Consider the following 24,109-nt stretch of genomic DNA (forward strand, 5'->3'; position numbering starts at 1 on the left):
AATTCTTTCATAGGCCGCCCATTCTTAGTATTTGACGTTCAGGTAACAACAGGTAACTTTATTTGGAGTGGAAGCAGAGAGATAACACCAGATGCCAATTGTAGATCCTCTCACACCTGTGGTCACTGCAGCATCTGACTCCACTTTGTCCAAAAGGGATCTATTCCATTCAATTACACATGATCTAGATTAGACTGACAACAAGATACTGCACGGGACATAGCAGAGTTGGTGAAGTTGAGTGGTGATGAGTTTGCTATTTGGATGAATAAAGCAAGTAAAAAGTGTGTTAGATAAAAATTCATTTCAATTCGCTAATCGGGCTAATAGGAATCAGGTGAATCGAGTTCTGCTTTTGGAAACTGGGTTAAGAAGGGGTGCACCGTTCCTGGAGGTACTGCAATACCAGGTCAATGCGTGGAGTGGACAGAGCAAGCTCTTTTTCCATCTCCCTGTTCTAAAAATCCATTTAATATATGGTCCCCAGATAGGGGACGTATCAGATATTAAACTGATAAGAACAGATACTACACTTGATCTTAGCCAAAAGGCCGAGAAGCGATAACCAGAATTGGTTTGGGCCTCGAGTGGCACCCTGGCCTATGCCGGACACATCTTAGGGAGAGAGAGCGAGAGGGAGACAAACCCACGCCTACACAAGACATTTTGTCACCCAAGCCAACCCTTGAAAAGGCTGCTTTGCAGAGCAAAAACAAGAAGAATGGTGCGTTTTGCAGCCGCCGCCCACTGCAATGAATCTGAATAACTCCTCCTTTAGGGCGCAAGCAACTCCCCTCCCCCTTGCAGTCTTTCCAATTCACGATACAAAAAGACGGACAGGACAGGTTGCCTGACTTTCCGTCACTGCCACCCTTTGCCATCCTTACCCGTAGAAAGCCCTTTCATCATCCCCAAACCCTAATCTTTTCCCTTTCCTTCCCAGCCCCCAAACCCTGCCCTCTGTACCTTTCTCACCACCCGCTTCCCTTCTCCTGTCATCCCCCTACCACCCGGGAAAAAAAGAGATTGCCCCCTCCTTCCACTAGCCCACCCTCCCACCCAAAGAACAACTTCTTCTGCGCAGCTTGTTTTCTAGGCAGCAGCGCTATTGTGATGTCATCGGGGGGCATTGTGACAAGCCGCCAGTGTTCCGTCTCTTCATGTTGTGCACTGTTCAAACCGAAAATACATCAACAGGCAGGCTACAGAAAAGCTTACTAACAAAGGTTAGAGAGGGGCTTTCTCAGAGGGCTTTTTACAGTTTGTCTATTCCCAATTAGCCGGTTTAGTATACTTAATGAAAGTACTAATTCTTTCATAGGCCGCCCATTCTTAGTATTTGACGTTCAGGTAACAACAGGTAACTTTATTTGGAGTGGAAGCAGAGAGATAACACCAGATGCCAATTGTAGATCCTCTCACACCTGTGGTCACTGCAGCATCTGACTCCACTTTGTCCAAAAGGGATCTATTCCATTCAATTACACATGATCTAGATTAGACTGACAACAAGATACTGCACGGGACATAGCAGAGTTGGTGAAGTTGAGTGGTGATGAGTTTGCTATTTGGATGAATAAAGCAAGTAAAAAGTGTGTTAGATAAAAATTCATTTCAATTCGCTAATCGGGCTAATATGAATCAGGTGAATCGAGTTCTGCTTTTGGAAACTGGGTTAAGAAGGGGTGCACCGTTCCTGGAGGTACTGCAATACCAGGTCAATGCGTGGAGTGGACAGAGCAAGCTCTTTTTCCATCTCCCTGTTCTAAAAATCCATTTAATATATGGTCCCCAGATAGGGGACGTATCAGATATTAAACTGATAAGAACAGATACTACACTTGATCTTAGCCAAAAGGCCGAGAAGCGATAACCAGAATTGGTTTGGGCCTCGAGTGGCACCCTGGCCTATGCCGGACACATCTTAGGGAGAGAGAGCGAGAGGGAGACAAACCCACGCCTACACAAGACATTTTGTCACCCAAGCCAACCCTTGAAAAGGCTGCTTTGCAGAGCAAAAACAAGAAGAATGGTGCGTTTTGCAGCCGCCGCCCACTGCAATGAATCTGAATAACTCCTCCTTTAGGGCGCAAGCAACTCCCCTCCCCCTTGCAGTCTTTCCAATTCACGATACAAAAAGACGGACAGGACAGGTTGCCTGACTTTCCGTCACTGCCACCCTTTGCCATCCTTACCCGTAGAAAGCCCTTTCATCATCCCCAAACCCTAATCTTTTCCCTTTCCTTCCCAGCCCCCAAACCCTGCCCTCTGTACCTTTCTCACCACCCGCTTCCCTTCTCCTGTCATCCCCCTACCACCCGGGAAAAAAAGAGATTGCCCCCTCCTTCCACTAGCCCACCCTCCCACCCAAAGAACAACTTCTTCTGCGCAGCTTGTTTTCTAGGCAGCAGCGCTATTGTGATGTCATCGGGGGGCATTGTGACAAGCCGCCAGTGTTCCGTCTCTTCATGTTGTGCACTGTTCAAACCGAAAATACATCAACAGGCAGGCTACAGAAAAGCTTACTAACAAAGGTTAGAGAGGGGCTTTCTCAGAGGGCTTTTTACAGTTTGTCTATTCCCAATTAGCCGGTTTAGTATACTTAATGAAAGTACTAATTCTTTCATAGGCCGCCCATTCTTAGTATTTGACGTTCAGGTAACAACAGGTAACTTTATTTGGAGTGGAAGCAGAGAGATAACACCAGATGCCAATTGTAGATCCTCTCACACCTGTGGTCACTGCAGCATCTGACTCCACTTTGTCCAAAAGGGATCTATTCCATTCAATTACACATGATCTAGATTAGACTGACAACAAGATACTGCACGGGACATAGCAGAGTTGGTGAAGTTGAGTGGTGATGAGTTTGCTATTTGGATGAATAAAGCAAGTAAAAAGTGTGTTAGATAAAAATTCATTTCAATTCGCTAATCGGGCTAATATGAATCAGGTGAATCGAGTTCTGCTTTTGGAAACTGGGTTAAGAAGGGGTGCACCGTTCCTGGAGGTACTGCAATACCAGGTCAATGCGTGGAGTGGACAGAGCAAGCTCTTTTTCCATCTCCCTGTTCTAAAAATCCATTTAATATATGGTCCCCAGATAGGGGACGTATCAGATATTAAACTGATAAGAACAGATTTTTTTTTTTTTTTTTTTTTTTTTTTTTTTTGAAGGATGAGTTTGAAAATAATAAAGTGACCGCCTCTCGTTGCCCAGGTAACTGTCCGTCACAAGAGGGCTATGACATCCTACGATGCACACTCCCCCAAGGCCAGCAGTTGTGCAATACCCTGGCACCTTTCAGCACCAACCAAGGTAGTACCCTCCCAAACTACACTTGATCTTAGCCAAAAGGCCGAGAAGCGATAACCAGAATTGGTTTGGGCCTCGAGTGGCACCCTGGCCTATGCCGGACACATCTTAGGGAGAGAGAGCGAGAGGGAGACAAACCCACGCCTACACAAGACATTTTGTCACCCAAGCCAACCCTTGAAAAGGCTGCTTTGCAGAGCAAAAACAAGAAGAATGGTGCGTTTTGCAGCTGCCGCCCACTGCAATGAATCTGAATAACTCCTCCTTTAGGGCGCAAGCAACTCCCCTCCCCCTTGCAGTCTTTCCAATTCACGATACAAAAAGACGGACAGGACAGGTTGCCTGACTTTCCGTCACTGCCACCCTTTGCCATCCTTACCCGTAGAAAGCCCTTTCATCATCCCCAAACCCTAATCTTTTCCCTTTCCTTCCCAGCCCCCAAACCCTGCCCTCTGTACCTTTCTCACCACCCGCTTCCCTTCTCCTGTCATCCCCCTACCACCCGGGAAAAAAAGAGATTGCCCCCTCCTTCCACTAGCCCACCCTCCCACCCAAAGAACAACTTCTTCTGCGCAGCTTGTTTTCTAGGCAGCAGCGCTATTGTGATGTCATCGGGGGGCATTGTGACAAGCCGCCAGTGTTCCGTCTCTTCATGTTGTGCACTGTTCAAACCGAAAATACATCAACAGGCAGGCTACAGAAAAGCTTACTAACAAAGGTTAGAGAGGGGCTTTCTCAGAGGGCTTTTTACAGTTTGTCTATTCCCAATTAGCCGGTTTAGTATACTTAATGAAAGTACTAATTCTTTCATAGGCCGCCCATTCTTAGTATTTGACGTTCAGGTAACAACAGGTAACTTTATTTGGAGTGGAAGCAGAGAGATAACACCAGATGCCAATTGTAGATCCTCTCACACCTGTGGTCACTGCAGCATCTGACTCCACTTTGTCCAAAAGGGATCTATTCCATTCAATTACACATGATCTAGATTAGACTGACAACAAGATACTGCACGGGACATAGCAGAGTTGGTGAAGTTGAGTGGTGATGAGTTTGCTATTTGGATGAATAAAGCAAGTAAAAAGTGTGTTAGATAAAAATTCATTTCAATTCGCTAATCGGGCTAATATGAATCAGGTGAATCGAGTTCTGCTTTTGGAAACTGGGTTAAGAAGGGGTGCACCGTTCCTGGAGGTACTGCAATACCAGGTCAATGCGTGGAGTGGACAGAGCAAGCTCTTTTTCCATCTCCCTGTTCTAAAAATCCATTTAATATATGGTCCCCAGATAGGGGACGTATCAGATATTAAACTGATAAGAACAGATTTTTTTTTTTTTTTTTTTTTTGAAGGATGAGTTTGAAAATAATAAAGTGACCGCCTCTCGTTGCCCAGGTAACCGTCCGTCACAAGAGGGCTATGACATCCTACGATGCACACTCCCCCAAGGCCAGCAGTTGTGCAATACCCTGGCACCTTTCAGCACCAACCAAGGTAGTACCCTCCCAAACTACACTCGATCTTAGCCAAAAGGCCGAGAAGCGATAACCAGAATTGGTTTGGGCCTCGAGTGGCACCCTGGCCTATGCCGGACACATCTTAGGGAGAGAGAGCGAGAGGGAGACAAACCCACGCCTACACAAGACATTTTGTCACCCAAGCCAACCCTTGAAAAGGCTGCTTTGCAGAGCAAAAACAAGAAGAATGGTGCGTTTTGCAGCCGCCGCCCACTGCAATGAATCTGAATAACTCCTCCTTTAGGGCGCAAGCAACTCCCCTCCCCCTTGCAGTCTTTCCAATTCACGATACAAAAAGACGGACAGGACAGGTTGCCTGACTTTCCGTCACTGCCACCCTTTGCCATCCTTACCCGTAGAAAGCCCTTTCATCATCCCCAAACCCTAATCTTTTCCCTTTCCTTCCCAGCCCCCAAACCCTGCCCTCTGTACCTTTCTCACCACCCGCTTCCCTTCTCCTGTCATCCCCCTACCACCCGGGAAAAAAAGAGATTGCCCCCTCCTTCCACTAGCCCACCCTCCCACCCAAAGAACAACTTCTTCTGCGCAGCTTGTTTTCTAGGCAGCAGCGCTATTGTGATGTCATCGGGGGGCATTGTGACAAGCCGCCAGTGTTCCGTCTCTTCATGTTGTGCACTGTTCAAACCGAAAATACATCAACAGGCAGGCTACAGAAAAGCTTACTAACAAAGGTTAGAGAGGGGCTTTCTCAGAGGGCTTTTTACAGTTTGTCTATTCCCAATTAGCCGGTTTAGTATACTTAATGAAAGTACTAATTCTTTCATAGGCCGCCCATTCTTAGTATTTGACGTTCAGGTAACAACAGGTAACTTTATTTGGAGTGGAAGCAGAGAGATAACACCAGATGCCAATTGTAGATCCTCTCACACCTGTGGTCACTGCAGCATCTGACTCCACTTTGTCCAAAAGGGATCTATTCCATTCAATTACACATGATCTAGATTAGACTGACAACAAGATACTGCACGGGACATAGCAGAGTTGGTGAAGTTGAGTGGTGATGAGTTTGCTATTTGGATGAATAAAGCAAGTAAAAAGTGTGTTAGATAAAAATTCATTTCAATTCGCTAATCGGGCTAATATGAATCAGGTGAATCGAGTTCTGCTTTTGGAAACTGGGTTAAGAAGGGGTGCACCGTTCCTGGAGGTACTGCAATACCAGGTCAATGCGTGGAGTGGACAGAGCAAGCTCTTTTTCCATCTCCCTGTTCTAAAAATCCATTTAATATATGGTCCCCAGATAGGGGACGTATCAGATATTAAACTGATAAGAACAGATACTACACTTTATCTTAGCCAAAAGGCCGAGAAGCGATAACCAGAATTGGTTTGGGCCTCGAGTGGCACCCTGGCCTATGCCGGACACATCTTAGGGAGAGAGAGCGAGAGGGAGACAAACCCACGCCTACACAAGACATTTTGTCACCCAAGCCAACCCTTGAAAAGGCTGCTTTGCAGAGCAAAAACAAGAAGAATGGTGCGTTTTGCAGCCGCCGCCCACTGCAATGAATCTGAATAACTCCTCCTTTAGGGCGCAAGCAACTCCCCTCCCCCTTGCAGTCTTTCCAATTCACGATACAAAAAGACGGACAGGACAGGTTGCCTGACTTTCCGTCACTGCCACCCTTTGCCATCCTTACCCGTAGAAAGCCCTTTCATCATCCCCAAACCCTAATCTTTTCCCTTTCCTTCCCAGCCCCCAAACCCTGCCCTCTGTACCTTTCTCACCACCCGCTTCCCTTCTCCTGTCATCCCCCTACCACCCGGGAAAAAAAGAGATTGCCCCCTCCTTCCACTAGCCCACCCTCCCACCCAAAGAACAACTTCTTCTGCGCAGCTTGTTTTCTAGGCAGCAGCGCTATTGTGATGTCATCGGGGGGCATTGTGACAAGCCGCCAGTGTTCCGTCTCTTCATGTTGTGCACTGTTCAAACCGAAAATACATCAACAGGCAGGCTACAGAAAAGCTTACTAACAAAGGTTAGAGAGGGGCTTTCTCAGAGGGCTTTTTACAGTTTGTCTATTCCCAATTAGCCGGTTTAGTATACTTAATGAAAGTACTAATTCTTTCATAGGCCGCCCATTCTTAGTATTTGACGTTCAGGTAACAACAGGTAACTTTATTTGGAGTGGAAGCAGAGAGATAACACCAGATGCCAATTGTAGATCCTCTCACACCTGTGGTCACTGCAGCATCTGACTCCACTTTGTCCAAAAGGGATCTATTCCATTCAATTACACATGATCTAGATTAGACTGACAACAAGATACTGCACGGGACATAGCAGAGTTGGTGAAGTTGAGTGGTGATGAGTTTGCTATTTGGATGAATAAAGCAAGTAAAAAGTGTGTTAGATAAAAATTCATTTCAATTCGCTAATCGGGCTAATATGAATCAGGTGAATCGAGTTCTGCTTTTGGAAACTGGGTTAAGAAGGGGTGCACCGTTCCTGGAGGTACTGCAATACCAGGTCAATGCGTGGAGTGGACAGAGCAAGCTCTTTTTCCATCTCCCTGTTCTAAAAATCCATTTAATATATGGTCCCCAGATAGGGGACGTATCAGATATTAAACTGATAAGAACAGATACTACACTTGATCTTAGCCAAAAGGCCGAGAAGCGATAACCAGAATTGGTTTGGGCCTCGAGTGGCACCCTGGCCTATGCCGGACACATCTTAGGGAGAGAGAGCGAGAGGGAGACAAACCCACGCCTACACAAGACATTTTGTCACCCAAGCCAACCCTTGAAAAGGCTGCTTTGCAGAGCAAAAACAAGAAGAATGGTGCGTTTTGCAGCCGCCGCCCACTGCAATGAATCTGAATAACTCCTCCTTTAGGGCGCAAGCAACTCCCCTCCCCCTTGCAGTCTTTCCAATTCACGATACAAAAAGACGGACAGGACAGGTTGCCTGACTTTCCGTCACTGCCACCCTTTGCCATCCTTACCCGTAGAAAGCCCTTTCATCATCCCCAAACCCTAATCTTTTCCCTTTCCTTCCCAGCCCCCAAACCCTGCCCTCTGTACCTTTCTCACCACCCGCTTCCCTTCTCCTGTCATCCCCCTACCACCCGGGAAAAAAAGAGATTGCCCCCTCCTTCCACTAGCCCACCCTCCCACCCAAAGAACAACTTCTTCTGCGCAGCTTGTTTTCTAGGCAGCAGCGCTATTGTGATGTCATCGGGGGGCATTGTGACAAGCCGCCAGTGTTCCGTCTCTTCATGTTGTGCACTGTTCAAACCGAAAATACATCAACAGGCAGGCTACAGAAAAGCTTACTAACAAAGGTTAGAGAGGGGCTTTCTCAGAGGGCTTTTTACAGTTTGTCTATTCCCAATTAGCCGGTTTAGTATACTTAATGAAAGTACTAATTCTTTCATAGGCCGCCCATTCTTAGTATTTGACGTTCAGGTAACAACAGGTAACTTTATTTGGAGTGGAAGCAGAGAGATAACACCAGATGCCAATTGTAGATCCTCTCACACCTGTGGTCACTGCAGCATCTGACTCCACTTTGTCCAAAAGGGATCTATTCCATTCAATTACACATGATCTAGATTAGACTGACAACAAGATACTGCACGGGACATAGCAGAGTTGGTGAAGTTGAGTGGTGATGAGTTTGCTATTTGGATGAATAAAGCAAGTAAAAAGTGTGTTAGATAAAAATTCATTTCAATTCGCTAATCGGGCTAATATGAATCAGGTGAATCGAGTTCTGCTTTTGGAAACTGGGTTAAGAAGGGGTGCACCGTTCCTGGAGGTACTGCAATACCAGGTCAATGCGTGGAGTGGACAGAGCAAGCTCTTTTTCCATCTCCCTGTTCTAAAAATCCATTTAATATATGGTCCCCAGATAGGGGACGTATCAGATATTAAACTGATAAGAACAGATACTACACTTGATCTTAGCCAAAAGGCCGAGAAGCGATAACCAGAATTGGTTTGGGCCTCGAGTGGCACCCTGGCCTATGCCGGACACATCTTAGGGAGAGAGAGCGAGAGGGAGACAAACCCACGCCTACACAAGACATTTTGTCACCCAAGCCAACCCTTGAAAAGGCTGCTTTGCAGAGCAAAAACAAGAAGAATGGTGCGTTTTGCAGCCGCCGCCCACTGCAATGAATCTGAATAACTCCTCCTTTAGGGCGCAAGCAACTCCCCTCCCCCTTGCAGTCTTTCCAATTCACGATACAAAAAGACGGACAGGACAGGTTGCCTGACTTTCCGTCACTGCCACCCTTTGCCATCCTTACCCGTAGAAAGCCCTTTCATCATCCCCAAACCCTAATCTTTTCCCTTTCCTTCCCAGCCCCCAAACCCTGCCCTCTGTACCTTTCTCACCACCCGCTTCCCTTCTCCTGTCATCCCCCTACCACCCGGGAAAAAAAGAGATTGCCCCCTCCTTCCACTAGCCCACCCTCCCACCCAAAGAACAACTTCTTCTGCGCAGCTTGTTTTCTAGGCAGCAGCGCTATTGTGATGTCATCGGGGGGCATTGTGACAAGCCGCCAGTGTTCCGTCTCTTCATGTTGTGCACTGTTCAAACCGAAAATACATCAACAGGCAGGCTACAGAAAAGCTTACTAACAAAGGTTAGAGAGGGGCTTTCTCAGAGGGCTTTTTACAGTTTGTCTATTCCCAATTAGCCGGTTTAGTATACTTAATGAAAGTACTAATTCTTTCATAGGCCGCCCATTCTTAGTATTTGACGTTCAGGTAACAACAGGTAACTTTATTTGGAGTGGAAGCAGAGAGATAACACCAGATGCCAATTGTAGATCCTCTCACACCTGTGGTCACTGCAGCATCTGACTCCACTTTGTCCAAAAGGGATCTATTCCATTCAATTACACATGATCTAGATTAGACTGACAACAAGATACTGCACGGGACATAGCAGAGTTGGTGAAGTTGAGTGGTGATGAGTTTGCTATTTGGATGAATAAAGCAAGTAAAAAGTGTGTTAGATAAAAATTCATTTCAATTCGCTAATCGGGCTAATATGAATCAGGTGAATCGAGTTCTGCTTTTGGAAACTGGGTTAAGAAGGGGTGCACCGTTCCTGGAGGTACTGCAATACCAGGTCAATGCGTGGAGTGGACAGAGCAAGCTCTTTTTCCATCTCCCTGTTCTAAAAATCCATTTAATATATGGTCCCCAGATAGGGGACGTATCAGATATTAAACTGATAAGAACAGATACTACACTTGATCTTAGCCAAAAGGCCGAGAAGCGATAACCAGAATTGGTTTGGGCCTCGAGTGGCACCCTGGCCTATGCCGGACACATCTTAGGGAGAGAGAGCGAGAGGGAGACAAACCCACGCCTACACAAGACATTTTGTCACCCAAGCCAACCCTTGAAAAGGCTGCTTTGCAGAGCAAAAACAAGAAGAATGGTGCGTTTTGCAGCCGCCGCCCACTGCAATGAATCTGAATAACTCCTCCTTTAGGGCGCAAGCAACTCCCCTCCCCCTTGCAGTCTTTCCAATTCACGATACAAAAAGACGGACAGGACAGGTTGCCTGACTTTCCGTCACTGCCACCCTTTGCCATCCTTACCCGTAGAAAGCCCTTTCATCATCCCCAAACCCTAATCTTTTCCCTTTCCTTCCCAGCCCCCAAACCCTGCCCTCTGTACCTTTCTCACCACCCGCTTCCCTTCTCCTGTCATCCCCCTACCACCCGGGAAAAAAAGAGATTGCCCCCTCCTTCCACTAGCCCACCCTCCCACCCAAAGAACAACTTCTTCTGCGCAGCTTGTTTTCTAGGCAGCAGCGCTATTGTGATGTCATCGGGGGGCATTGTGACAAGCCGCCAGTGTTCCGTCTCTTCATGTTGTGCACTGTTCAAACCGAAAATACATCAACAGGCAGGCTACAGAAAAGCTTACTAACAAAGGTTAGAGAGGGGCTTTCTCAGAGGGCTTTTTACAGTTTGTCTATTCCCAATTAGCCGGTTTAGTATACTTAATGAAAGTACTAATTCTTTCATAGGCCGCCCATTCTTAGTATTTGACGTTCAGGTAACAACAGGTAACTTTATTTGGAGTGGAAGCAGAGAGATAACACCAGATGCCAATTGTAGATCCTCTCACACCTGTGGTCACTGCAGCATCTGACTCCACTTTGTCCAAAAGGGATCTATTCCATTCAATTACACATGATCTAGATTAGACTGACAACAAGATACTGCACGGGACATAGCAGAGTTGGTGAAGTTGAGTGGTGATGAGTTTGCTATTTGGATGAATAAAGCAAGTAAAAAGTGTGTTAGATAAAAATTCATTTCAATTCGCTAATCGGGCTAATATGAATCAGGTGAATCGAGTTCTGCTTTTGGAAACTGGGTTAAGAAGGGGTGCACCGTTCCTGGAGGTACTGCAATACCAGGTCAATGCGTGGAGTGGACAGAGCAAGCTCTTTTTCCATCTCCCTGTTCTAAAAATCCATTTAATATATGGTCCCCAGATAGGGGACGTATCAGATATTAAACTGATAAGAACAGATACTACACTTGATCTTAGCCAAAAGGCCGAGAAGCGATAACCAGAATTGGTTTGGGCCTCGAGTGGCACCCTGGCCTATGTCGGACACATCTTAGGGAGAGAGAGCGAGAGGGAGACAAACCCACGCCTACACAAGACATTTTGTCACCCAAGCCAACCCTTGAAAAGGCTGCTTTGCAGAGCAAAAACAAGAAGAATGGTGCGTTTTGCAGCCGCCGCCCACTGCAATGAATCTGAATAACTCCTCCTTTAGGGCGCAAGCAACTCCCCTCCCCCTTGCAGTCTTTCCAATTCACGATACAAAAAGACGGACAGGACAGGTTGCCTGACTTTCCGTTACTGCCACCCTTTGCCATCCTTACCCGTAGAAAGCCCTTTCATCATCCCCAAACCCTAATCTTTTCCCTTTCCTTCCCAGCCCCCAAACCCTGCCCTCTGTACCTTTCTCACCACCCGCTTCCCTTCTCCTGTCATCCCCCTACCACCCGGGAAAAAAAGAGATTGCCCCCTCCTTCCACTAGCCCACCCTCCCACCCAAAGAACAACTTCTTCTGCGCAGCTTGTTTTCTAGGCAGCAGCGCTATTGTGATGTCATCGGGGGGCATTGTGACAAGCCGCCAGTGTTCCGTCTCTTCATGTTGTGCACTGTTCAAACCGAAAATACATCAACAGGCAGGCTACAGAAAAGCTTACTAACAAAGGTTAGAGAGGGGCTTTCTCAGAGGGCTTTTTACAGTTTGTCTATTCCCAATTAGCCGGTTTAGTATACTTAATGAAAGTACTAATTCTTTCATAGGCCGCCCATTCTTAGTATTTGACGTTCAGGTAACAACAGGTAACTTTATTTGGAGTGGAAGCAGAGAGATAACACCAGATGCCAATTGTAGATCCTCTCACACCTGTGGTCACTGCAGCATCTGACTCCACTTTGTCCAAAAGGGATCTATTCCATTCAATTACACATGATCTAGATTAGACTGACAACAAGATACTGCACGGGACATAGCAGAGTTGGTGAAGTTGAGTGGTGATGAGTTTGCTATTTGGATGAATAAAGCAAGTAAAAAGTGTGTTAGATAAAAATTCATTTCAATTCGCTAATCGGGCTAATAGGAATCAGGTGAATCGAGTTCTGCTTTTGGAAACTGGGTTAAGAAGGGGTGCACCGTTCCTGGAGGTACTGCAATACCAGGTCAATGCGTGGAGTGGACAGAGCAAGCTCTTTTTCCATCTCCCTGTTCTAAAAATCCATTTAATATATGGTCCCCAGATAGGGGACGTATCAGATATTAAACTGATAAGAACAGATACTACACTTGATCTTAGCCAAAAGGCCGAGAAGCGATAACCAGAATTGGTTTGGGCCTCGAGTGGCACCCTGGCCTATGCCGGACACATCTTAGGGAGAGAGAGCGAGAGGGAGACAAACCCACGCCTACACAAGACATTTTGTCACCCAAGCCAACCCTTGAAAAGGCTGCTTTGCAGAGCAAAAACAAGAAGAATGGTGCGTTTTGCAGCCGCCGCCCACTGCAATGAATCTGAATAACTCCTCCTTTAGGGCGCAAGCAACTCCCCTCCCCCTTGCAGTCTTTCCAATTCACGATACAAAAAGACGGACAGGACAGGTTGCCTGACTTTCCGTCACTGCCACCCTTTGCCATCCTTACCCGTAGAAAGCCCTTTCATCATCCCCAAACCCTAATCTTTTCCCTTTCCTTCCCAGCCCCCAAACCCTGCCCTCTGTACCTTTCTCACCACCCGCTTCCCTTCTCCTGTCATCCCCCTACCACCCGGGAAAAAAAGAGATTGCCCCCTCCTTCCACTAGCCCACCCTCCCACCCAAAGAACAACTTCTTCTGCGCAGCTTGTTTTCTAGGCAGCAGCGCTATTGTGATGTCATCGGGGGGCATTGTGACAAGCCGCCAGTGTTCCGTCTCTTCATGTTGTGCACTGTTCAAACCGAAAATACATCAACAGGCAGGCTACAGAAAAGCTTACTAACAAAGGTTAGAGAGGGGCTTTCTCAGAGGGCTTTTTACAGTTTGTCTATTCCCAATTAGCCGGTTTAGTATACTTAATGAAAGTACTAATTCTTTCATAGGCCGCCCATTCTTAGTATTTGACGTTCAGGTAACAACAGGTAACTTTATTTGGAGTGGAAGCAGAGAGATAACACCAGATGCCAATTGTAGATCCTCTCACACCTGTGGTCACTGCAGCATCTGACTCCACTTTGTCCAAAAGGGATCTATTCCATTCAATTACACATGATCTAGATTAGACTGACAACAAGATACTGCACGGGACATAGCAGAGTTGGTGAAGTTGAGTGGTGATGAGTTTGCTATTTGGATGAATAAAGCAAGTAAAAAGTGTGTTAGATAAAAATTCATTTCAATTCGCTAATCGGGCTAATATGAATCAGGTGAATCGAGTTCTGCTTTTGGAAACTGGGTTAAGAAGGGGTGCACCGTTCCTGGAGGTACTGCAATACCAGGTCAATGCGTGGAGTGGACAGAGCAAGCTCTTTTTCCATCTCCCTGTTCTAAAAATCCATTTAATATATGGTCCCCAGATAGGGGACGTATCAGATATTAAACTGATAAGAACAGATACTACACTTGATCTTAGCCAAAAGGCCGAGAAGCGATAACCAGAATTGGTTTGGGCCTCGAGTGGCACCCTGGCCTATGCCGGACACATCTTAGGGAGAGAGAGCGAGAGGGAGACAAACCCACGCCTACACAAGACATTTTGTCACCCAAGCCAACCCTTGAAAAGGCTGCTTTGCAGAGCAAAAACAAGAAGAATGGTGCGTTTTGCAGCCGCCGCCCACTGCAATGAATCTGAATAACTCCTCCTTTAGGGCGCAAGCAACTCCCCTCCCCCTTGCAGTCTTTCCAATTCACGATACAAAAAGACGGACAGGACAGGTTGCCTGACTTTCCGTCACTGCCACCCTTTGCCATCCTTACCCGTAGAAAGCCCTTTCATCATCCCCAAACCCTAATCTTTTCCCTTTCCTTCCCAGCCCCCAAACCCTGCCCTCTGTACCTTTCTCACCACCCGCTTCCCTTCTCCTGTCATCCCCCTACCACCCGGGAAAAAAAGAGATTGCCCCCTCCTTCCACTAGCCCACCCTCCCACCCAAAGAACAACTTCTTCTGCGCAGCTTGTTTTCTAGGCAGCAGCGCTATTGTGATGTCATCGGGGGGCATTGTGACAAGCCGCCAGTGTTCCGTCTCTTCATGTTGTGCACTGTTCAAACCGAAAATACATCAACAGGCAGGCTACAGAAAAGCTTACTAACAAAGGTTAGAGAGGGGCTTTCTCAGAGGGCTTTTTACAGTTTGTCTATTCCCAATTAGCCGGTTTAGTATACTTAATGAAAGTACTAATTCTTTCATAGGCCGCCCATTCTTAGTATTTGACGTTCAGGTAACAACAGGTAACTTTATTTGGAGTGGAAGCAGAGAGATAACACCAGATGCCAATTGTAGATCCTCTCACACCTGTGGTCACTGCAGCATCTGACTCCACTTTGTCCAAAAGGGATCTATTCCATTCAATTACACATGATCTAGATTAGACTGACAACAAGATACTGCACGGGACATAGCAGAGTTGGTGAAGTTGAGTGGTGATGAGTTTGCTATTTGGATGAATAAAGCAAGTAAAAAGTGTGTTAGATAAAAATTCATTTCAATTCGCTAATCGGGCTAATATGAATCAGGTGAATCGAGTTCTGCTTTTGGAAACTGGGTTAAGAAGGGGTGCACCGTTCCTGGAGGTACTGCAATACCAGGTCAATGCGTGGAGTGGACAGAGCAAGCTCTTTTTCCATCTCCCTGTTCTAAAAATCCATTTAATATATGGTCCCCAGATAGGGGACGTATCAGATATTAAACTGATAAGAACAGATACTACACTTGATCTTAGCCAAAAGGCCGAGAAGCGATAACCAGAATTGGTTTGGGCCTCGAGTGGCACCCTGGCCTATGCCGGACACATCTTAGGGAGAGAGAGCGAGAGGGAGACAAACCCACGCCTACACAAGACATTTTGTCACCCAAGCCAACCCTTGAAAAGGCTGCTTTGCAGAGCAAAAACAAGAAGAATGGTGCGTTTTGCAGCCGCCGCCCACTGCAATGAATCTGAATAACTCCTCCTTTAGGGCGCAAGCAACTCCCCTCCCCCTTGCAGTCTTTCCAATTCACGATACAAAAAGACGGACAGGACAGGTTGCCTGACTTTCCGTCACTGCCACCCTTTGCCATCCTTACCCGTAGAAAGCCCTTTCATCATCCCCAAACCCTAATCTTTTCCCTTTCCTTCCCAGCCCCCAAACCCTGCCCTCTGTACCTTTCTCACCACCCGCTTCCCTTCTCCTGTCATCCCCCTACCACCCGGGAAAAAAAGAGATTGCCCCCTCCTTCCACTAGCCCACCCTCCCACCCAAAGAACAACTTCTTCTGCGCAGCTTGTTTTCTAGGCAGCAGCGCTATTGTGATGTCATCGGGGGGCATTGTGACAAGCCGCCAGTGTTCCGTCTCTTCATGTTGTGCACTGTTCAAACCGAAAATACATCAACAGGCAGGCTACAGAAAAGCTTACTAACAAAGGTTAGAGAGGGGCTTTCTCAGAGGGCTTTTTACAGTTTGTCTATTCCCAATTAGCCGGTTTAGTATACTTAATGAAAGTACTAATTCTTTCATAGGCCGCCCATTCTTAGTATTTGACGTTCAGGTAACAACAGGTAACTTTATTTGGAGTGGAAGCAGAGAGATAACACCAGATGCCAATTGTAGATCCTCTCACACCTGTGGTCACTGCAGCATCTGACTCCACTTTGTCCAAAAGGGATCTATTCCATTCAATTACACATGATCTAGATTAGACTGACAACAAGATACTGCACGGGACATAGCAGAGTTGGTGAAGTTGAGTGGTGATGAGTTTGCTATTTGGATGAATAAAGCAAGTAAAAAGTGTGTTAGATAAAAATTCATTTCAATTCGCTAATCGGGCTAATATGAATCAGGTGAATCGAGTTCTGCTTTTGGAAACTGGGTTAAGAAGGGGTGCACCGTTCCTGGAGGTACTGCAATACCAGGTCAATGCGTGGAGTGGACAGAGCAAGCTCTTTTTCCATCTCCCTGTTCTAAAAATCCATTTAATATATGGTCCCCAGATAGGGGACGTATCAGATATTAAACTGATAAGAACAGATACTACACTTGATCTTAGCCAAAAGGCCGAGAAGCGATAACCAGAATTGGTTTGGGCCTCGAGTGGCACCCTGGCCTATGCCGGACACATCTTAGGGAGAGAGAGCGAGAGGGAGACAAACCCACGCCTACACAAGACATTTTGTCACCCAAGCCAACCCTTGAAAAGGCTGCTTTGCAGAGCAAAAACAAGAAGAATGGTGCGTTTTGCAGCCGCCGCCCACTGCAATGAATCTGAATAACTCCTCCTTTAGGGCGCAAGCAACTCCCCTCCCCCTTGCAGTCTTTCCAATTCACGATACAAAAAGACGGACAGGACAGGTTGCCTGACTTTCCGTCACTGCCACCCTTTGCCATCCTTACCCGTAGAAAGCCCTTTCATCATCCCCAAACCCTAATCTTTTCCCTTTCCTTCCCAGCCCCCAAACCCTGCCCTCTGTACCTTTCTCACCACCCGCTTCCCTTCTCCTGTCATCCCCCTACCACCCGGGAAAAAAAGAGATTGCCCCCTCCTTCCACTAGCCCACCCTCCCACCCAAAGAACAACTTCTTCTGCGCAGCTTGTTTTCTAGGCAGCAGCGCTATTGTGATGTCATCGGGGGGCATTGTGACAAGCCGCCAGTGTTCCGTCTCTTCATGTTGTGCACTGTTCAAACCGAAAATACATCAACAGGCAGGCTACAGAAAAGCTTACTAACAAAGGTTAGAGAGGGGCTTTCTCAGAGGGCTTTTTACAGTTTGTCTATTCCCAATTAGCCGGTTTAGTATACTTAATGAAAGTACTAATTCTTTCATAGGCCGCCCATTCTTAGTATTTGACGTTCAGGTAACAACAGGTAACTTTATTTGGAGTGGAAGCAGAGAGATAACACCAGATGCCAATTGTAGATCCTCTCACACCTGTGGTCACTGCAGCATCTGACTCCACTTTGTCCAAAAGGGATCTATTCCATTCAATTACACATGATCTAGATTAGACTGACAACAAGATACTGCACGGGACATAGCAGAGTTGGTGAAGTTGAGTGGTGATGAGTTTGCTATTTGGATGAATAAAGCAAGTAAAAAGTGTGTTAGATAAAAATTCATTTCAATTCGCTAATCGGGCTAATATGAATCAGGTGAATCGAGTTCTGCTTTTGGAAACTGGGTTAAGAAGGGGTGCACCGTTCCTGGAGGTACTGCAATACCAGGTCAATGCGTGGAGTGGACAGAGCAAGCTCTTTTTCCATCTCCCTGTTCTAAAAATCCATTTAATATATGGTCCCCAGATAGGGGACGTATCAGATATTAAACTGATAAGAACAGATACTACACTTGATCTTAGCCAAAAGGCCGAGAAGCGATAACCAGAATTGGTTTGGGCCTCGAGTGGCACCCTGGCCTATGCCGGACACATCTTAGGGAGAGAGAGCGAGAGGGAGACAAACCCACGCCTACACAAGACATTTTGTCACCCAAGCCAACCCTTGAAAAGGCTGCTTTGCAGAGCAAAAACAAGAAGAATGGTGCGTTTTGCAGCCGCCGCCCACTGCAATGAATCTGAATAACTCCTCCTTTAGGGCGCAAGCAACTCCCCTCCCCCTTGCAGTCTTTCCAATTCACGATACAAAAAGACGGACAGGACAGGTTGTCTGACTTTCCGTCACTGCCACCCTTTGCCATCCTTACCCGTAGAAAGCCCTTTCATCATCCCCAAACCCTAATCTTTTCCCTTTCCTTCCCAGCCCCCAAACCCTGCCCTCTGTACCTTTCTCACCACCCGCTTCCCTTCTCCTGTCATCCCCCTACCACCCGGGAAAAAAAGAGATTGCCCCCTCCTTCCACTAGCCCACCCTCCCACCCAAAGAACAACTTCTTCTGCGCAGCTTGTTTTCTAGGCAGCAGCGCTATTGTGATGTCATCGGGGGGCATTGTGACAAGCCGCCAGTGTTCCGTCTCTTCATGTTGTGCACTGTTCAAACCGAAAATACATCAACAGGCAGGCTACAGAAAAGCTTACTAACAAAGGTTAGAGAGGGGCTTTCTCAGAGGGCTTTTTACAGTTTGTCTATTCCCAATTAGCCGGTTTAGTATACTTAATGAAAGTACTAATTCTTTCATAGGCCGCCCATTCTTAGTATTTGACGTTCAGGTAACAACAGGTAACTTTATTTGGAGTGGAAGCAGAGAGATAACACCAGATGCCAATTGTAGATCCTCTCACACCTGTGGTCACTGCAGCATCTGACTCCACTTTGTCCAAAAGGGATCTATTCCATTCAATTACACATGATCTAGATTAGACTGACAACAAGAGACTGCACGGGACATAGCAGAGTTGGTGAAGTTGAGTGGTGATGAGTTTGCTATTTGGATGAATAAAGCAAGTAAAAAGTGTGTTAGATAAAAATTCATTTCAATTCGCTAATCGGGCTAATATGAATCAGGTGAATCGAGTTCTGCTTTTGGAAACTGGGTTAAGAAGGGGTGCACCGTTCCTGGAGGTACTGCAATACCAGGTCAATGCGTGGAGTGGACAGAGCAAGCTCTTTTTCCATCTCCCTGTTCTAAAAATCCATTTAATATATGGTCCCCAGATAGGGGACGTATCAGATATTAAACTGATAAGAACAGATACTACACTTGATCTTAGCCAAAAGGCCGAGAAGCGATAACCAGAATTGGTTTGGGCCTCGAGTGGCACCCTGGCCTATGCCGGACACATCTTAGGGAGAGAGAGCGAGAGGGAGACAAACCCACGCCTACACAAGACATTTTGTCACCCAAGCCAACCCTTGAAAAGGCTGCTTTGCAGAGCAAAAACAAGAAGAATGGTGCGTTTTGCAGCCGCCGCCCACTGCAATGAATCTGAATAACTCCTCCTTTAGGGCGCAAGCAACTCCCCTCCCCCTTGCAGTCTTTCCAATTCACGATACAAAAAGACGGACAGGACAGGTTGCCTGACTTTCCGTCACTGCCACCCTTTGCCATCCTTACCCGTAGAAAGCCCTTTCATCATCCCCAAACCCTAATCTTTTCCCTTTCCTTCCCAGCCCCCAAACCCTGCCCTCTGTACCTTTCTCACCACCCGCTTCCCTTCTCCTGTCATCCCCCTACCACCCGGGAAAAAAAGAGATTGCCCCCTCCTTCCACTAGCCCACCCTCCCACCCAAAGAACAACTTCTTCTGCGCAGCTTGTTTTCTAGGCAGCAGCGCTATTGTGATGTCATCGGGGGGCATTGTGACAAGCCGCCAGTGTTCCGTCTCTTCATGTTGTGCACTGTTCAAACCGAAAATACATCAACAGGCAGGCTACAGAAAAGCTTACTAACAAAGGTTAGAGAGGGGCTTTCTCAGAGGGCTTTTTACAGTTTGTCTATTCCCAATTAGCCGGTTTAGTATACTTAATGAAAGTACTAATTCTTTCATAGGCCGCCCATTCTTAGTATTTGACGTTCAGGTAACAACAGGTAACTTTATTTGGAGTGGAAGCAGAGAGATAACACCAGATGCCAATAGTAGATCCTCTCACACCTGTGGTCACTGCAGCATCTGACTCCACTTTGTCCAAAAGGGATCTATTCCATTCAATTACACATGATCTAGATTAGACTGACAACAAGATACTGCACGGGACATAGCAGAGTTGGTGAAGTTGAGTGGTGATGAGTTTGCTATTTGGATGAATAAAGCAAGTAAAAAGTGTGTTAGATAAAAATTCATTTCAATTCGCTAATCGGGCTAATATGAATCAGGTGAATCGAGTTCTGCTTTTGGAAACTGGGTTAAGAAGGGGTGCACCGTTCCTGGAGGTACTGCAATACCAGGTCAATGCGTGGAGTGGACAGAGCAAGCTCTTTTTCCATCTCCCTGTTCTAAAAATCCATTTAATATATGGTCCCCAGATAGGGGACGTATCAGATATTAAACTGATAAGAACAGATGAGATTTCATCCGCAAATTTCAGAAAACGGTCACCGGCCACCACACAAAAGCGCAGTGCCGCAGGTGATCGCCTCCCGAGCCCAGGAACCACCAGCCATAAGGGGACGTAAGCACCAAAAGGCGCAACAATCCCCGAGGCCGGCGGTTGTGCAAGCCCGGGCCCCTCCCAGCCAAGACCAAGGAAAACCCAATGAAAGGACTACACTTGATCTTAGCCAAAAGGCCGAGAAGCGATAACCAGAATTGGTTTGGGCCTCGAGTGGCACCCTGGCCTATGCCGGACACATCTTAGGGAGAGAGAGCGAGAGGGAGACAAACCCACGCCTACACAAGACATTTTGTCACCCAAGCCAACCCTTGAAAAGGCTGCTTTGCAGAGCAAAAACAAGAAGAATGGTGCGTTTTGCAGCCGCCGCCCACTGCAATGAATCTGAATAACTCCTCCTTTAGGGCGCAAGCAACTCCCCTCCCCCTTGCAGTCTTTCCAATTCACGATACAAAAAGACGGACAGGACAGGTTGCCTGACTTTCCGTCACTGCCACCCTTTGCCATCCTTACCCGTAGAAAGCCCTTTCATCATCCCCAAACCCTAATCTTTTCCCTTTCCTTCCCAGCCCCCAAACCCTGCCCTCTGTACCTTTCTCACCACCCGCTTCCCTTCTCCTGTCATCCCCCTACCACCCGGGAAAAAAAGAGATTGCCCCCTCCTTCCACTAGCCCACCCTCCCACCCAAAGAACAACTTCTTCTGCGCAGCTTGTTTTCTAGGCAGCAGCGCTATTGTGATGTCATCGGGGGGCATTGTGACAAGCCGCCAGTGTTCCGTCTCTTCATGTTGTGCACTGTTTAAACCGAAAATACATCAACAGGCAGGCTACAGAAAAGCTTACTAACAAAGGTTAGAGAGGGGCTTTCTCAGAGGGCTTTTTACAGTTTGTCTATTCCCAATTAGCCGGTTTAGTATACTTAATGAAAGTACTAATTCTTTCATAGGCCGCCCATTCTTAGTATTTGACGTTCAGGTAACAACAGGTAACTTTATTTGGAGTGGAAGCAGAGAGATAACACCAGATGCCAATTGTAGATCCTCTCACACCTGTGGTCACTGCAGCATCTGACTCCACTTTGTCCAAAAGGGATCTATTCCATTCAATTACACATGATCTAGATTAGACTGACAACAAGATACTGTCTGGCGCCCCTGACCTGGTCAGGCACCACTGAGTGCTGCACCCATGCTGGGGACAGTACAATACAGGTAATCCAGAAGGCTGACAGGGGTGTGGAACACAGGCGCATAGTGATCAGGTCTCACACATGTACCCATGAGAGGACCCCTGGGGATCCCAGGAGGGGGCAAGCCTTCACCTTCACTGGAATAGTGGAGGGGGTAGAGTCTCCATCTCCTCTCAAGGGGTGTGGTAAGAGAATCTGGTTGCTAGGTGGCGTAGGCAAGAACAGGAGAGGAGGAGCAGTGAGTCAGTTAGAGCAGAACTCCATAGGGCTCAGTGAGGAGCAGACCTGTGGGGCTGTTGCTGTCTAACAGCGCCCGCGCAGTGGCTACAGACGGGGGAGAACGGTCAACTAGGAGTGCTGCCTGAAAGCCAGCTTCAGCTAGAGAGTGCACGGAGTGGGAAGTAAGGAGACTGCTTGAGAGCACCAGGCCCAACCGGGCGGCAGATCCCGAAGCGAAGATAGATCCAGCTTTCTTCTGCTAAACCTGCCGGTGTGGGGCTCTCAAAGCCCACACCACATCACCACAAAAGCCGCAGCCACGTAACCGCAGTGAGGGCCCATAGGTCATAGGAGGCAAGAGGCTGGAGTGGCCTGGTCCGGGGAACAAGCATACGGCGAACGAAGGGGAGAGAGAGGCTGCAGCATCTTCCCTGGGTGACCCCCATAGGGACTAAAAGTCGGGGTCACCCCAAACCACCAAGGGCTAAGGAAGGCGAGTCAGTAGTCACCCTCATAAAGTCAGCCTGAAGGATACCTGGTTCCTACCTGGTTCATCTCAGCTACGCCCGGGTTACTCACCCTGCCACCTGAAGTGAGTAAAAACCCTGAAAGACATCCTGCCTGTGTGGTCATTCTGCGACTTGTGGTACTACAAACCTACACAGGGCCCTGGGGCTTGCCTCACTCTCAGGAGGCTCCTACATCTAACTGCACACACCATCAGCCCCAGGCGACCCTCAACCTGCAGTGGCGGTCGCTACTGGCCGCAATACTGAGAGTGGCGTCACGATCAAAAACAGAAGATTTCCTACCAGTGACGGAGATCCAGCAACGTGGAGTCCCTGAAGGTAATGCACCGACACCGACACCATACCTGTGGGGCTTCACATCTGGCGTCACGAACAGGATAAGGACTAGACCTGTTCAGACAGGTGACCATGTGCCTGGGCGGTCCGCTTGAAAAATTGGAAGCGCCGCCATATTGCCACCATGAAAAGCGCGCTGAAAAACAACAGCAGCCCGCGCTGGAAGAAGTTACCGCCCACGAAGAGGTGTGGCTACCCAGAGATCCCCTGCAGAGTTCTGACCTTGCCGGCTGTGAAAGCGGAAGCGTCGAGAAACGGCGAGAGAGAAGGGAAGCCACAAACCTGCTGCTGCAGAGAGCAGAAATGGAATCCAGACGCGGATACCCAGAACCAGGCACTGCTGCCTGGTGGTGCCGGGAGCTTGCCATCTTCTGCGACCGGCTGGAGGCCGGGATTGTGCGACGGCTCAGAGAAGAACGCACGGAGCTCCTGGAAATGGCTGCGGCGGTGCGGACCTATGAGGAGAGAGCCGCGCGGAGCCTGCCGGATCGAGCGGCGACGACGATTCAGACCCCGATGGGTGAGTCCGGTGTTGCCCCGGCTAGAACAAGAGCCCCGACCCTAGCTGCTGCGACCGCGGTCCCAGAGGAGGCGCCCGATGCGGCGACGCTGAGTGAGGCCGCAGCCACGCTAGGTGCGGCCCGCCAAGCCCAGGCCGCTGCAGCGATGCCCCGCCTGTCCCGCCGGGCTCCGACCACCACGGCAGTGCTCATCCGTGCTGCAGGTGTGACGCTGACCCAGGCTGCCACCCTGCTGAACCCGGTCCGCCAAGACCCCAACGCAGCAGCGACGCTCGTCCGCGCCGCAAGTGATATGCTGAACCAGGCCGCAGCCCCGCCGGGTGCGGCCCGCCAAGCTCCGATCACTGCCGCGGCGCCCGACTCAGCCTGCACGGACCCCATCGAGTCTGCGAGGCCAAGTGAGACCGCGGCTGCAGTGTCCAGTCCGGCCCGCCAGGAACCGGCCGCGACAGAAACGCCAATTCAGGCCGCCGCCATACAGGGCGCGGCCCGCCAAGACCAGGCCGCCGCCATGCCAGGCGCGGCCCGCCAAGAAGAGAAGACTACCTCATCATTTTCCCCGGCCTGCAAGGCCAGAGCAGACATCGCTCCCCAGTCCACCGAGGTCCCTGCTAGGAAGACCCTGATAGGAGAGGACCCCGAATACTGGAAGCTGAAGGCTGACCTAGAGGCCCAGTTTCCACAAGAGATGGTGGATCGGTATTTGCTCCCTCCGTATACCCCCAAGGAGATTCCGGCAACCCCTG

General features: G+C 48.2%; 15 non-coding genes and 1 pseudogene across 15 annotated transcripts; all 16 read right to left on the reverse strand.

Moving 5' to 3' along the window:
- Positions 1-372: 372 nt before the first annotated feature.
- LOC142284138 (U2 spliceosomal RNA) lies at positions 373-563 on the reverse strand. Its single transcript, XR_012745680.1, has one exon. It is a non-coding gene; the product is annotated as a U2 spliceosomal RNA (small nuclear RNA).
- A 1,117-nt stretch (positions 564-1,680) lies between these two features.
- LOC142284139 (U2 spliceosomal RNA) lies at positions 1,681-1,871 on the reverse strand. The gene has a single exon (XR_012745681.1). It is a non-coding gene; the product is annotated as a U2 spliceosomal RNA (small nuclear RNA).
- A 1,117-nt stretch (positions 1,872-2,988) lies between these two features.
- On the reverse strand, positions 2,989-3,195 carry LOC142284221 (U2 spliceosomal RNA; annotated as a pseudogene).
- Positions 3,196-4,488: 1,293 nt separating this feature from the next.
- LOC142284219 (U2 spliceosomal RNA) lies at positions 4,489-4,685 on the reverse strand. The gene has a single exon (XR_012745753.1). It is a non-coding gene; the product is annotated as a U2 spliceosomal RNA (small nuclear RNA).
- A 1,293-nt stretch (positions 4,686-5,978) lies between these two features.
- On the reverse strand, positions 5,979-6,169 carry LOC142284198 (U2 spliceosomal RNA). Its single transcript, XR_012745736.1, has one exon. It is a non-coding gene; the product is annotated as a U2 spliceosomal RNA (small nuclear RNA).
- Positions 6,170-7,286: 1,117 nt separating this feature from the next.
- Positions 7,287-7,477, reverse strand: LOC142284140 (U2 spliceosomal RNA). Its single transcript, XR_012745682.1, has one exon. It is a non-coding gene; the product is annotated as a U2 spliceosomal RNA (small nuclear RNA).
- Positions 7,478-8,594: 1,117 nt separating this feature from the next.
- LOC142284141 (U2 spliceosomal RNA) lies at positions 8,595-8,785 on the reverse strand. The gene has a single exon (XR_012745683.1). It is a non-coding gene; the product is annotated as a U2 spliceosomal RNA (small nuclear RNA).
- A 1,117-nt stretch (positions 8,786-9,902) lies between these two features.
- On the reverse strand, positions 9,903-10,093 carry LOC142284143 (U2 spliceosomal RNA). The gene has a single exon (XR_012745685.1). It is a non-coding gene; the product is annotated as a U2 spliceosomal RNA (small nuclear RNA).
- A 1,117-nt stretch (positions 10,094-11,210) lies between these two features.
- On the reverse strand, positions 11,211-11,401 carry LOC142284144 (U2 spliceosomal RNA). The gene has a single exon (XR_012745686.1). It is a non-coding gene; the product is annotated as a U2 spliceosomal RNA (small nuclear RNA).
- Positions 11,402-12,518: 1,117 nt separating this feature from the next.
- Positions 12,519-12,709, reverse strand: LOC142284145 (U2 spliceosomal RNA). Its single transcript, XR_012745687.1, has one exon. It is a non-coding gene; the product is annotated as a U2 spliceosomal RNA (small nuclear RNA).
- A 1,117-nt stretch (positions 12,710-13,826) lies between these two features.
- On the reverse strand, positions 13,827-14,017 carry LOC142284146 (U2 spliceosomal RNA). The gene has a single exon (XR_012745688.1). It is a non-coding gene; the product is annotated as a U2 spliceosomal RNA (small nuclear RNA).
- A 1,117-nt stretch (positions 14,018-15,134) lies between these two features.
- LOC142284147 (U2 spliceosomal RNA) lies at positions 15,135-15,325 on the reverse strand. The gene has a single exon (XR_012745689.1). It is a non-coding gene; the product is annotated as a U2 spliceosomal RNA (small nuclear RNA).
- Positions 15,326-16,442: 1,117 nt separating this feature from the next.
- On the reverse strand, positions 16,443-16,633 carry LOC142284148 (U2 spliceosomal RNA). The gene has a single exon (XR_012745690.1). It is a non-coding gene; the product is annotated as a U2 spliceosomal RNA (small nuclear RNA).
- Positions 16,634-17,750: 1,117 nt separating this feature from the next.
- LOC142284149 (U2 spliceosomal RNA) lies at positions 17,751-17,941 on the reverse strand. Its single transcript, XR_012745691.1, has one exon. It is a non-coding gene; the product is annotated as a U2 spliceosomal RNA (small nuclear RNA).
- A 1,117-nt stretch (positions 17,942-19,058) lies between these two features.
- LOC142284151 (U2 spliceosomal RNA) lies at positions 19,059-19,249 on the reverse strand. Its single transcript, XR_012745692.1, has one exon. It is a non-coding gene; the product is annotated as a U2 spliceosomal RNA (small nuclear RNA).
- A 1,117-nt stretch (positions 19,250-20,366) lies between these two features.
- On the reverse strand, positions 20,367-20,551 carry LOC142284211 (U2 spliceosomal RNA). Its single transcript, XR_012745746.1, has one exon. It is a non-coding gene; the product is annotated as a U2 spliceosomal RNA (small nuclear RNA).
- Between the last annotated feature and the right edge of the window lie 3,558 nt (positions 20,552-24,109).

Source organism: Anomaloglossus baeobatrachus, unplaced genomic scaffold (genome assembly GCF_048569485.1).
Source record: "Anomaloglossus baeobatrachus isolate aAnoBae1 unplaced genomic scaffold, aAnoBae1.hap1 Scaffold_563, whole genome shotgun sequence".
NCBI classification, from domain to species: domain Eukaryota; kingdom Metazoa; phylum Chordata; class Amphibia; order Anura; family Aromobatidae; genus Anomaloglossus; species Anomaloglossus baeobatrachus.